The sequence below is a fragment of the Podarcis liolepis genome (assembly GCF_965112155.1).
Source record: "Podarcis liolepis genome assembly, chromosome: 5".
Lineage (NCBI taxonomy): Eukaryota > Metazoa > Chordata > Lepidosauria > Squamata > Lacertidae > Podarcis > Podarcis liolepis.
In genome coordinates this window covers 93,770,236-93,781,986 of record NC_139556.1, presented here as the reverse complement: position 1 = coordinate 93,781,986, position 11,751 = coordinate 93,770,236, and the positions used below count along the sequence as shown (strand labels likewise).

The following is an 11,751-nucleotide window of genomic DNA, read 5'->3' as shown; positions in this document are numbered from 1 at the left end:
GAGATTAATTACAATCCCATAGTTTGTATCATGGTTCGGGGTCAGCGCCGGGTCAGCGCACATGGCAAACTTAGAGAGCTGTGACTGGATGGATGACGCCAACTCAGAGTGGCCCAGGAAAGTGAAGCGTGCAAAAATGAGGAGCCAGCAAGGCTGGGGAGTGGACTCACAGCCAGGGTGCTGGCGACAGCAATGACACAGGCTGCTGGGGCCCCGAGGCACAGCAAAAAAACACAACACGTTAACAAGCAGACCAGAGGAAGCAGCTGCCCCACTAAGCATCCCTAGTCTGCAGCCAGGCCTTCTCCAATTAACCTCTTCCGAGTTCTCTGCAATTTGGGAAATCTGGGACACAACTCAGAGAAAGTCAGATGGATTGGTTAGTTGGTAGTTGTTTTTTTTAAAAAAGGAGCAGTGAGAGAATATCTCTTCTTCCCCAAAACAGGGTTTGTCTTCCTTTAGATGCAGATTGCTTGTGGAAGATTTATTTGATGCTTCAGAATGTTTCAGCAAGTGCAAGGCCTTTGCCACCCTCAACCTGCTCAGGTACGGAGGACTAAGCATGATGCACTTTTCTTCTTTGCATTGCTAAGGTTTTTGTAAGCTTTTGACAATAAAGGAGGAGAATGAGAAGAAAGAGCAACCCGTTTCCTTCTGATTATCCTAGGGAGCAATCCTATGCCCAAGGAGGTATTGCAAGCCTGTGGAAGTGAAGCTGGCATAAAGTTGCGCTGGATCCCAACCCTGGCCTGCAGTGAGGCTTCTGCTGCTGCTCTACCTACAGCTGGCAGAGGGAAGCCTTCGAAATGTATTCTGCACTGGGTTGCCAGGTCACTTGGCTGAGCTGAAGGGAACTCTCTGGCCCCACCACAGCATGTTCCTGGAATGCTCCTTTGGGGGGGGGGGATTTACACTGGCCTCTCCTGCCAACCTAGCAGTTAGAAAGCACGTCAAAGTGCAAGTAGATAAATAGGTACCACTCTGGCGGGAAGGTAAGCGGCGTTTCTGTGCGCTGCTCTGGTTCGCCAGAAGCGGCTTAGTCATGCTGGCCACATGACCCGGAAGCTGTACGCCGGGTCCCTTGGCCAATAAAGCGAGATGAGCGCCGCAACCCCAGAGTCGGCCACGACTGGACCTAACGATCAGGGGTCCCTTTACCTTTACACTGGCCTCAGTTCTGCTAGCTTTGACTTAAATGGCTGAGCTCCGGCTGAGTCAAGATGAGCAAGTTATATATATAAAGTAAAATAGAAACATCATCACCCGACCCCACCCCCACGCATCTTCCCCCCACCCCGTCTTTCCCCCTATTCTTCCTAATGTCTCAACAAATGAAACCGATTTGTAAAAAATAAATGTTACATGGGGAAAAAATATAAGAGAGAGACATTGCACATACCTTTGTAAATCAAGAAAATCTTTAATAGAAATACATTTTTTTAAAAAGGTGAGCAAGTTATGCTGGCATATCTTTAGCTGAGCTGGGGTTGGGGACTTAAATGTCACCTGAGCCCAACCGAGTCAGGAATCAGCCAACTGAGCTGGAGATCTGCTACATTCAAAGCAGCTCTTTATGGTGGATCTTGTCAGAGGATTGCCCCTATACTAGTGGCTGTTTTTCCAAATGCTTAAAAATAAATAAATTCTATGCACTTCTAAGTTGGCATTGGGCACAAACAAGTGATCGGTAGTCCTTGTTTGTGCTTTTCTTTTTTCTTTTTTGCAGAATTCACACAACAACATTGGCATCAATATGGCAGTCTGTATTTTCCTCCCATTTATTTCTAGATTTAACTTTTCAGAGAAAAATCCAGTAAGTTAACACTCTGTGGTTGTCAATGTCCTGTTTCTGATATCCGAACAGCTCCATAATCTGGTATCAGTTGCCAGTCAAGTATGATCCAGCTAAACCCTTTTCTTAGTTGAACCTTATAGCCCAGGCAGTCAATCTTGCACTGTTTTGATGTTCTCGTACATGTTGGTTAGGATATTTGCTGTGCCAGGAGGGCAGGATGATAGTCAGAATAGAACTGAAACTGTTTCTGTGAAGGTATTAGTAAAATGCAGTCAAACTTGTGCCAGTGTGAATTCCTGCAGCAATTGGGACATTTTAGGGTGAACAGTGAGCATAAAATTTGCTAGCTCAACTGTAACTGAACCAATGTAAATTTTTGCTAATTTGTTGATTTAAAAATGTAAATCTTAGATACTATCAGCTAAAATGATTGACTTAGAGTGCGTTCAAATGTGGGAAATACTGCATCAGTGGTCCTGATTTTAATACCAATGTTTAACATTCCTTTTACACTGCAGTGCCATGGACTGCAAGAAGATCAAACCTCTCCATTCTTAAGGAAATCAGCCCTGGGTGCTCACTGCAAGGACAGATCCTGAGGCTGAGGCTCCAATACTTTGGCCACCTCATGAGAAGAGAAGACTCCCTGGGAAAGACCCTGATGTTGGGAAAGATGGAGGGCACAAAGAGAAGGGGACGACAGAGGACAAGATGGTTGGACAGTGTTCTCGAAGCTACCAGCATGAGTTTGACCAAACTGCGGGAGGCAGTGGAAGACAGAAGTGCCTGGCGTGCTCTGGTCCATGGGGTCACGAAGAGTCGGACACGACTAAATGACTAAACAACAACAACCTGTTGCATTATGGAACAGTGGCTTTTTGATCCAAATACTGCTGTTTTATGCTTAATTTTAAATGGTGGGAAAGAACTGAATGCTGGAATACTGCATGCTTCGAAGTTTGTCACATGAAATTACAACGCAAAACTCCAGCAATCTTCCAGGTTAATGGGGTTGCAATAGATTTTTAACACAAGTATTAAACTTCTACATTTTCCAGAAGCGGCATTTACATTGTTTGAAACGTCACATAAAATGCAGAAATTAGCAGGTAAGGAGACGTTGGGAAAATGAAATAAAGTGCTGTCTGAATGCAGGCTCAGATGATAACATGGTCATTATCTTTCAGTCTAACCTACGTCACAGGGCTGCTGTAAGGCTAAAAATGGGGAGGCGAAATCATATATACAGTCCTTTTGGGAGGATGGATGAGTGGGATACAAATGTAACAAACAAAAAATAATAATATATTATTTCGCCTAACAGCTGCATAGTAGCCATTGTGTTAATCCAGACTATCAAGGTACAGCTACCCCTTCACACGATTCCCTAGCAAGAGGAAGACATTCATTCCATTTGCATTTTAATGCAAATCTTCCTAATTTCTTCCTCCTGAACCTATAAATGACCAGCTACCATTCAAGATTCACACTTCTCTGAATTTTGTGGTGCAGTTCTCCAGCCAAATCAGTGCACATATTCATGAAAATGACACACCAAACGACATTATATTGGGGAAAATGTCTCGCAACAATGCCCATCTTAGGACAAATGTGCATATATTAGGGGAAATGTGCATGATAAGACATGCTAATTTCCATGTGGACTTCTCAAAGGAAAATTCAGAAATCGATGTGGTAGGTTGAATTTAAGGGTGGAAAAAGGAGGAATTGAGAGAAATTAAAATTGACATATTCGCCCTCGCTTCGTGAAATGCACACTCCCAATTCAGACTATAACTGTCCCCAGTGCTTTTTTTTCTTAAAAAAATTAAAAATGTTTAGGGGTACTCTTATTTTGACTCAAGAACATCACCATTTTATAGTTCAAATCAGGGGAAATAAATACAGTCATACCTCGGGTTACAGACGCTTGGGGTTGTGCTATTTCAGGTTGCGCACTGCACCGAACCCGGAAGTACCGGAATGGATTACTTCCAGGTTTCGGCGCTTGCGCATGTGCAGAAGCGCCGAATCGGGGTTGCGGACACTGCGGATGTGCTCCCCGCACGGATCATGTTTGCAACCCGAGAGTCCACTGTACAGTAAATGGACAAGAGTACAAAGATTCACAAAATGTTTAGGGGTATGCGTACCCCTGCACGCCCCCAGAAAAAAAAGCACTGACTGTCCCATAATCAGAAGGCAGGGGGAAAGTGCACACAAACAGAGCTGGACTCTCTTTCACAAACACAACCCTGACACGCCATCATAGCTCAGTTGGTTAGAGCATGCTGTTGATAATGCCAAGGTTGCAAGTTTGATCCCCGTCTGGGACATCTGCACATTCCTGCACTGCAGGAACTAGATAGTCCACAGGGTCCATTCCAACTCAACAATTCTATGATTCTATGAACACACATTGCAGACTTCAGTCTGTGTCGTCAGGTGGACTATGCCTGCTCATTCCAATCACAGTAACTCAGCCAGTTGGATAGCAGATATGGAAACTGCAGGGAGTTGACTGAGCCCAGCACCTGCACTTCCCAACATAATATCCTTGCTCCTGGAAACAGAGGTTCAAGCACGCTTCCCTGACCTCTGGAGGTGTTCCCAAGCCTTCAAAATAGCTGGAGCCATTTTCGAAGGAGCTGCAGTGAATGCACAAATTATCTGTTGAGGTAAAAAGCCCAGAAATGAGCTGGTGGCAGAGACCAAGTATGGTGTTCTGTGGGCGGTCTTGGGCACCAATGTCAGCAGGCAGGCATTCAGTTGATAATGTCCAGTTGAAGAACTGCTGGGTCCATCATGAGTTGGAAGTTACTGAAATTGAGGAGCTAGGCAAGAGTCAATATCAGTCCCTCCTAGTGTCCCTATTTTTCAGGGACAGTCCCGGATTTACAGAAGCCAACCTGGTTTCTGATTTGATCCTGGAATGTCCTGCTTTTTCTTATGACGTCTCTATGTTCATCTGAGAAATGCTGGAGGGTATGGAGGGAAGATTTTTTTAATGTTTAATGTTTTATTAAGAACTAACTTAGTTGGTCTTTAAGGTGCTACTGGAAGGAATTTTTTATTTTGACTATGGCAGACCAACACGGCTACCTATCTACTAATGTTTTATTATGTTTTTATATGTGCTGAAAGATGCCCAGACTGGCTGGGGCAACCCAGTCAAATGGACAGGGTATTATAATAATATTATTATTAAATAGGGCATCCCTATTTCCTTTTTTAAAATATATTTTTTATTAAATATTTTCTTGGTTCACCAAAAATGTGCATTTTTTTTTCAATTCTCCTGCAAGTCCATAGCATATTACATCATAAATGACATGGTGCAACAGTGCCACACACACACACAGGGTTTTAAAAAAATCAAATTAGACAATCATAGTATTCACTGAAGTGACAATTTTTTAAAATCTCCCCTTCTCACCCAACCCCCACCAGAAATAATTTGCACCTCTTTCAAGATCACAGATTTTAACTGGGATTAGTTACAAGCTAGAAAAAGTGTTGCTTGAAGCCAGAAAGGGATTGTATATGCATGCTGTTAAAATGGTCAGAAAAGGCCTTTGACAATAAAATTGTGCAAATTTTACATGCATCCACTTGTACCATTTGAGATTTGTGTGCCTCAAATAGTGCCATGGTTGATTTAAACATGTGTTTGAAATATTTTCCCAAGTAATTCTATGATAATTATGAAATTTGAGTGCCTTTGTTCCTGCAACAAGTTCTTATGCTACGTATAAGAAGAACTGATAAGTTTCAAATTAGGCATGCTAACCATAACACTTTTCAACTGGAAAAGCTGCAGAGCACATTTCCCTAGAAAAAAATGTTCACTTGCCGTAATACACAAATATGAGCAAACTGCAAGGTCCCTAAAACAGCAGGTGTAAGTTTATGTCCAGAGGGCACCACTATCCTCTTAAATACGCAAAAGAACAAGTTTTTCGGGGTTTATAACATGGAATGGTAGTCACCGCAGCTGCTGCTATAGCTCTCTTCATTATTCGACAACCTTACACCTCTGTTTTGGCTTTCGTTTTCCCCACGGTCCTGGGGACTATGGTTTTCTCAACAAGCTCCTCAAAAGCACACTATACACCATCACACGTTTTTGCACTTGCCTCTGTGAACAACATGGAATGTTTTCGGGCAAGCTTGTGACGCTCATTTCTGTCAACTTCCCTGTTTTCCTTATCAATGTTGTTTTCTACTAACATTTAAACTAAGAGCCAGTGTGGTGTAGTGGTTAAGAGCGGTGGACTCGTAATCTGGTGAACCGGGTTCAATTCCCTCCTCCTCCACATGCAGCTGCTGGGTGACCTTGGGCTAGTCACACATCTCTGAAGTCTCTCAGCCTCACTCACCTCACAGAGTGTTTGTTGAAGGGAAAGGAGATTGTTAGCCGCTTTGAGACTCCTTAGGGTAGTGATAAAGCGGGATATCAAATCCAAACTCTTCTAAGGCCCGAGGGCCAAATCCGGCCCAATCACCTTCTAAATCTGGCCCATGAACGGTCCGGGAATCAGTGTGTTTTTACATGATTAGAATGTGTCCTTTTATTTAAAATGCATTTCTGGGTTATTTCTGGGGCTAAGGAATTCGTTCATTTCCCCCCCTTCAAAATATAGCCCGCCCGCCCCCCCCCCCAGGTCTGAGGGACAGTGGACCGGACCCCTGCAGAAAAGTTTGCTGACTCCTGATTTAAAATATATCATTTCTTGGGCTGTGTGTTTCTAATTCAGTTAGCCAGTTGTCTGGTTTTGCAAAAGCGTCTCTTCTTGTGACATTATAAACTAACAGAACACGTTGCGCTCCTCTGTAATAGCTGGGTGTTAAAGTTCTGAACCGTTCCTGACCGGCAGTGTCCCAGATTGAAGGTTGAACCTTATTTCCATCCACAGATACTGTTTTCACTTGCAAGTCGACACCAAAGCCACTCTCGCCGATGATGAGGATCTTCAGCATGGTCAAAATATCCTCGTCCATCCAGAGCCGTCTTCCCCATTGGGCTTAGTGGTGCGTTGCACCAGGGTGTTTGCCTCTCAGGGGCGACCCAGCGAGTGGGGGAGCTGCGTGGCTTTGCCGGCGGGCTCCCCTTTCCCTGCACACCGCCAGCTGTGCCCTATCAACCATATGGCTGGCGGGCGTGCAGCTTGCCTCCCAAGCCTCTGCGGGAGGAGAGCGATCCCAACAGAGGCTTGGGAAAAGGTTGACAACTCTGGGAAACGGGGGGCGGAGGGATCTTTGCACCATGGCGCCGGTTATGCTTAAGACAGCCCTGCGTCCATCCCAAAAACCAGGGGCTTCGGCCCGACCAATCCATCTTCTCAGGCCCTGCTACACAGACTGCCATGTCTGCCATGTGGGATTTATTTTCATCAGAGAAATGTTGGAGGCTATGCAATTATTATTATTATTATTATTATTATTATTATTAATAATAATAATAATAATACCCCACCCATCTGGCTGGGCTTCCCCAGCCACTCTGGGCGGCTTCCAACAAAATATTAAAATACAGTACTGCATCAAACATTAAAAGCTTCCCTAAACAGGGCTGCCTTCAGATGTCTTCTAAAAGTCTGGTAGTTGCTCTCTTTGGTCCATGGGGTCACGAAGAGTCAGACACGACTAAACGACTAAACAACAACAACAAGTTGCTCTCTTTGACATATGGTGGGAGGGCGTTCCACAGGGCGGGTGCCACTACCGAGAAGGCCCTCTGCCTGGTTCCCTGTAATTTGGTTTCTTGCAGTGAGGGAAGCGTCAGAAGGCCCTTGGCGCTGGACCTCAGTGTCCAGGCAGAACGATGGGGATGGAGACGCTCCTTCAGATAGCTTTATAGCTTTATAGGACCCAGTGGAACCCTATTGGCCTGTTGTGTCACCTGATCCCTGATGAATTGGAGACTGCAGCACCCCCCTTTGGTTATCTGGGTGGCATTGGTGCAAAGTAAGGAGCAGTCAAGCAGCACCTTCTTCTAGCAAGATTGTTTAGAAAGCAAGTTGCCTGGTCCTTGCTGCTGCACTTGCCAATTCAAGACCCCTGCTGCCTTCTGTGAAGACTGTAAGATAAAGGCTGCAGGTTCATAAACTTACTGTCACCTGCCCAAATCTGTTGGGATTTTTGTTCTTCCAAAAGACAAGAATATGCCTGATCAATGTCTTTCTTTATATCAAGGTTGGGGGACCTTGTTGAGCCCAAGGGCCACGTTTCCTCCTGGGCAACCTTCCAGGGGCCAGAGGCCAACGTTGGTGGAGCAATGAATTCAAATGTTTTATTTGGGCAGTTGATTAGTTTTGCACATAGTGGTAAATCCTTCTGCATCCTCCACCCAGGCAAATAAGAGACGTTATCAGAATCAGAGGTGCTATCTTCTGAGGAACATTGAGAGGGCTGACGTGACGTCAAAAATGGGGGAGGTGGCTCCCTCCCCAAAATAAAGTAAAAAATTGAGGCAGCCCACAGAGCTCTGGCCCCTGGAGCCAGAGGGAAGATCATCTGCCAAGGCTGTTTTGTGATGGCTTCATTGCCTTTTAATGCTTATATCCATCAGATTGTTGAGCAACCAAGGCTTCCAAGTTTCTTCATCTGATATTTCAGCCACTTTGCTGCTGCTGTTACAATACACAGACGACATGGCTCAGCTATCCATTATTCCTCAGAAACGACTTAAAGAGCTGCTTATAGAACTTGGAACTCATATCAAAAGAATTCTGAGTTGTAAAGTATGAGAAGACTAAAGTGGTCCTTTTTGGCAAGTATCCTATTAGATGCAAACTGTATTTACATAGCGATGATACTGACCAAGTGCCAAACTCAAAATATTTGGGAACTTGTCATTGTGGGAAAGTCACCATACGACCAGCGGTGATTAGTGTCCAATGGGACTTGTGGGGTGTAAGGCAGGAGGCTGACACTAGGTGGAGTCAGAGGCACTGATAGGCACAGCCAATGAATTCTAGTGCAGGAAGAGGAAGGAGGAGGCTGATAGGCAGTACAACGCCTTGGATTGCTTCTAAGTAACAAACCTAGACAGCATCTTAAAAAGCAGAGACATCACCTTGCCGACAAAGGTCCGTATAGTTAAAGCCATGGTTTTCCCAGTAGTGATGTATGGAAGTGAGAGCTGGACCATAAAGAAGGCTGATCGCCGAAGAATTGATGCTTTTGAATTCTGGTGCTGGAGGAGACTCTTGAGAGTCCCATGGACTGCAAGAAAATCAAACCTATCTATTCTGAAGGAAATCAGCCCTGAGTGCTCACTGGAAGGACAGATCCTGAAGCTGAGGCTCCAAGACTTTGGCTACCTGATGAGAAGAGAAGACTCCCTGGAAAAGACCCTGATGTTGGGAAAGATGGAGGGCACAAGGAGAAGGGGACGACAGAGGACGAGATGGTTGGACAGTGTTCTCGAAGCTACCGGCATGAGTTTGACCAAACTGCGGGAGGCAGTGGAAGACAGGAGTGCCTGGCGTGCTCTGGTCCATGGGGTCACGAAGAGTCGGACACGACTAAACGACTAAACAACAACAACAAAGCAGGCAGATGAGGGACCAGCCTCCCTGCTTATGGCCTTTAGTATTCTGACATCAGGCTCCCAATATTTTCCCCAAAGAAAAGGGTGATTATCTAGTTTATCCTAAGCATTTTAAGTCCTTTGTGGAAGAAGTATTCCACAATTCTATGATTTGAAGTGCTTGCCCACATTTTATGTGGTGCTAAGACAGAGCAGAAGTGAATTCCATGGAAGTTATTCAAAACTGGATCTTGAAAACCCATTAGTTTCTATGTGTTCACATTAGTACCCCTTTCTTGGGGTACCCACCACTCCAATGATTGATGCCAAAGCTAGCCTCCCTTCTCTTAAGGCCAGTAATACAGTGGTACCTCGGGTTAAGTACCTAATTCGTTCCGGAGGTCTGTTCTTAACCTGAAACTGTTCTTTTTTAAAAATAATTTTTATTAACAGGCCAATCACATCACATTATCTATATCACATTGATTCCAAATTATACAGCCAAATTTTAAATTTTGATGGGGGTACCCATACATTAAGCTCAGCTCGAGTCCAAAACAGCATCACTTATCTTACTGCATTAATTAGACAGTTCTGTCCAGTTTGATCCAGATAGTCCTTTATTACTTCCTTTCTCTTCTTGTTGTTATCATAAATTCCTTTCTTTGCGATCTCTGATGATTTTCACAAGCAGGTTAAAAGCTGGCATTCCATGTGGATTTTGTACTCTTCCAAAAATCATATCGATCCGGGACTGCCTCTGTACAACGCTTCCATAAACAAAATTAATCTCCGATCTGTCCTTTATTTTTCTCAGGCTTACCGAATAAATCAAATGAGTCTGGGGGTTCTGTCAGGTCAAACTTACATTCCAGCATTCCTTCTCATTCAAACAATCCTGATTCTCCTCCCCCAGTCCTTCTTCCTCCGGCAAACCTGTCATGGCGAGACGCCATTTTTTTAACTGCGTCATAATTTTTTCTCTCTTTTCTCACCATTCTCCAGTCTTCTTTCCTGTTATACTTCATCCCACATAATTCTTAAAATCCTGCCTGTGATTCATAGAAACGCGACGATCTTGTTTCTATCTGGGGTGAGGGGTTATTAATGTCACATCATGCAGAGAAAAAGAGAGTTTTTTTCCTCCACCCCCCCCCTTCGTTCCAAACATACAGTCTCCTTATGGTAATTCATCAGAAGATTTACTTATCCGTCCATCAGTCCTGGTCGCAGAGATCCATTAATCAGCAGTCTTATCAGTCGAGCTTTACTTGATGTATGTGCTTTCAGCTTCGTTTCCAAACGTATGTTTCTAATTATAATTCCAAGCTGCAGCAACCAGCACGCGCTGATTGGAATCGGCGTCAGGAAGATCTGACTTCACCAAGGGCCTGTGCCAAGTGTTCGGCACCCCCATCACTCGTTTCAGGGGGTGCATTGTGAACACCACCGGCAGGACAGTCTCCCCCCGCATCCAGGGGGGATCAGGAAGGCTGCATACTTCCCATAGCAGCCCCTTAGTACCTCGTATGGGTCAGAGAGATGTTATTGTCGGCCATCTTCCAACGCGCCACCTGGTGGCCCCCCAACCTGAAACTGTTCTTAACCTGAAGCACCACTGGAGCAACTGGAGCACTGGAAGCTGCATTAAACTAAGTCAGACTGTTGGTCCATCAAGGTCAGTACTGTCTGCACTGGCTGGTAGCTGATCTGCAGGGTTTCAGGCAGGAGGTGTCTAGGAGTGGTTGAAGAATCAATCTCTCTTCCCAGGGAATTCTGGGAATTGTCACTCTCTGAGGGGGACAGGGGTATTTCTCTGGGGGAAGCCATGTATATTTGAAGCCGCATCATAGTGCTTTAAACAGAATAGTAGAAGCCTCTTTTGTAGAGGTAGGAAGCTTGGATAAATTGGAGGGCAAGTTTGGGCACAGCCCCTAATGTGGTAAATAATGTTATTTATTATACTGTTCATTTTGCAGCAACCCAAGGACTAAATTTCATTTCAGGAGTTCCTTTTTTGAATTTTTTTTTAAAGATCAGCCCCTCGCAATCATACCATAATCATATATAACCTACAGAATTTCTGTATTTTCTGTTGCGGCTTGCAAATTATGACATAAATTCACCGAGATGTAAAATTGCTCTTGCCTGTGTAGGTGATCATTTGATAAAAACTGTTTTTGTTTCAGGATTCCTGTTAGACAGTTCGTGCTTTTTCCGTTACTTTTTTTTTAATGTCCAAAAGTCTCTGCGTTTCATGTGCATATTTTATTTGCACTAAACTTAAAGTGCTTCAGGGTTTTTTTATATATCAACTTTAATGGGATTGCATATTGTGCTGTCATATGTGCAGCACGCTTGAGTTAACAGATAGTTTATGCAAAAAAAAAGAAAAAAAAACAAAGAAAGAAAAGCAAGAAGT

General features: G+C 44.2%; 1 pseudogene across 1 annotated transcript; it reads right to left on the bottom strand.

The window, feature by feature from the left end:
* Positions 1–5,761: 5,761 nt before the first annotated feature.
* LOC310707859 (ras-related protein Rab-18-like) lies at positions 5,762–6,796 on the bottom strand (annotated as a pseudogene). The gene is made up of 2 exons: positions 6,519–6,796; positions 5,762–6,032 (listed from the first exon to the last, which is right to left on the bottom strand). The product of its transcript is annotated as a ras-related protein Rab-18-like (transcript).
* Between the last annotated feature and the right edge of the window lie 4,955 nt (positions 6,797–11,751).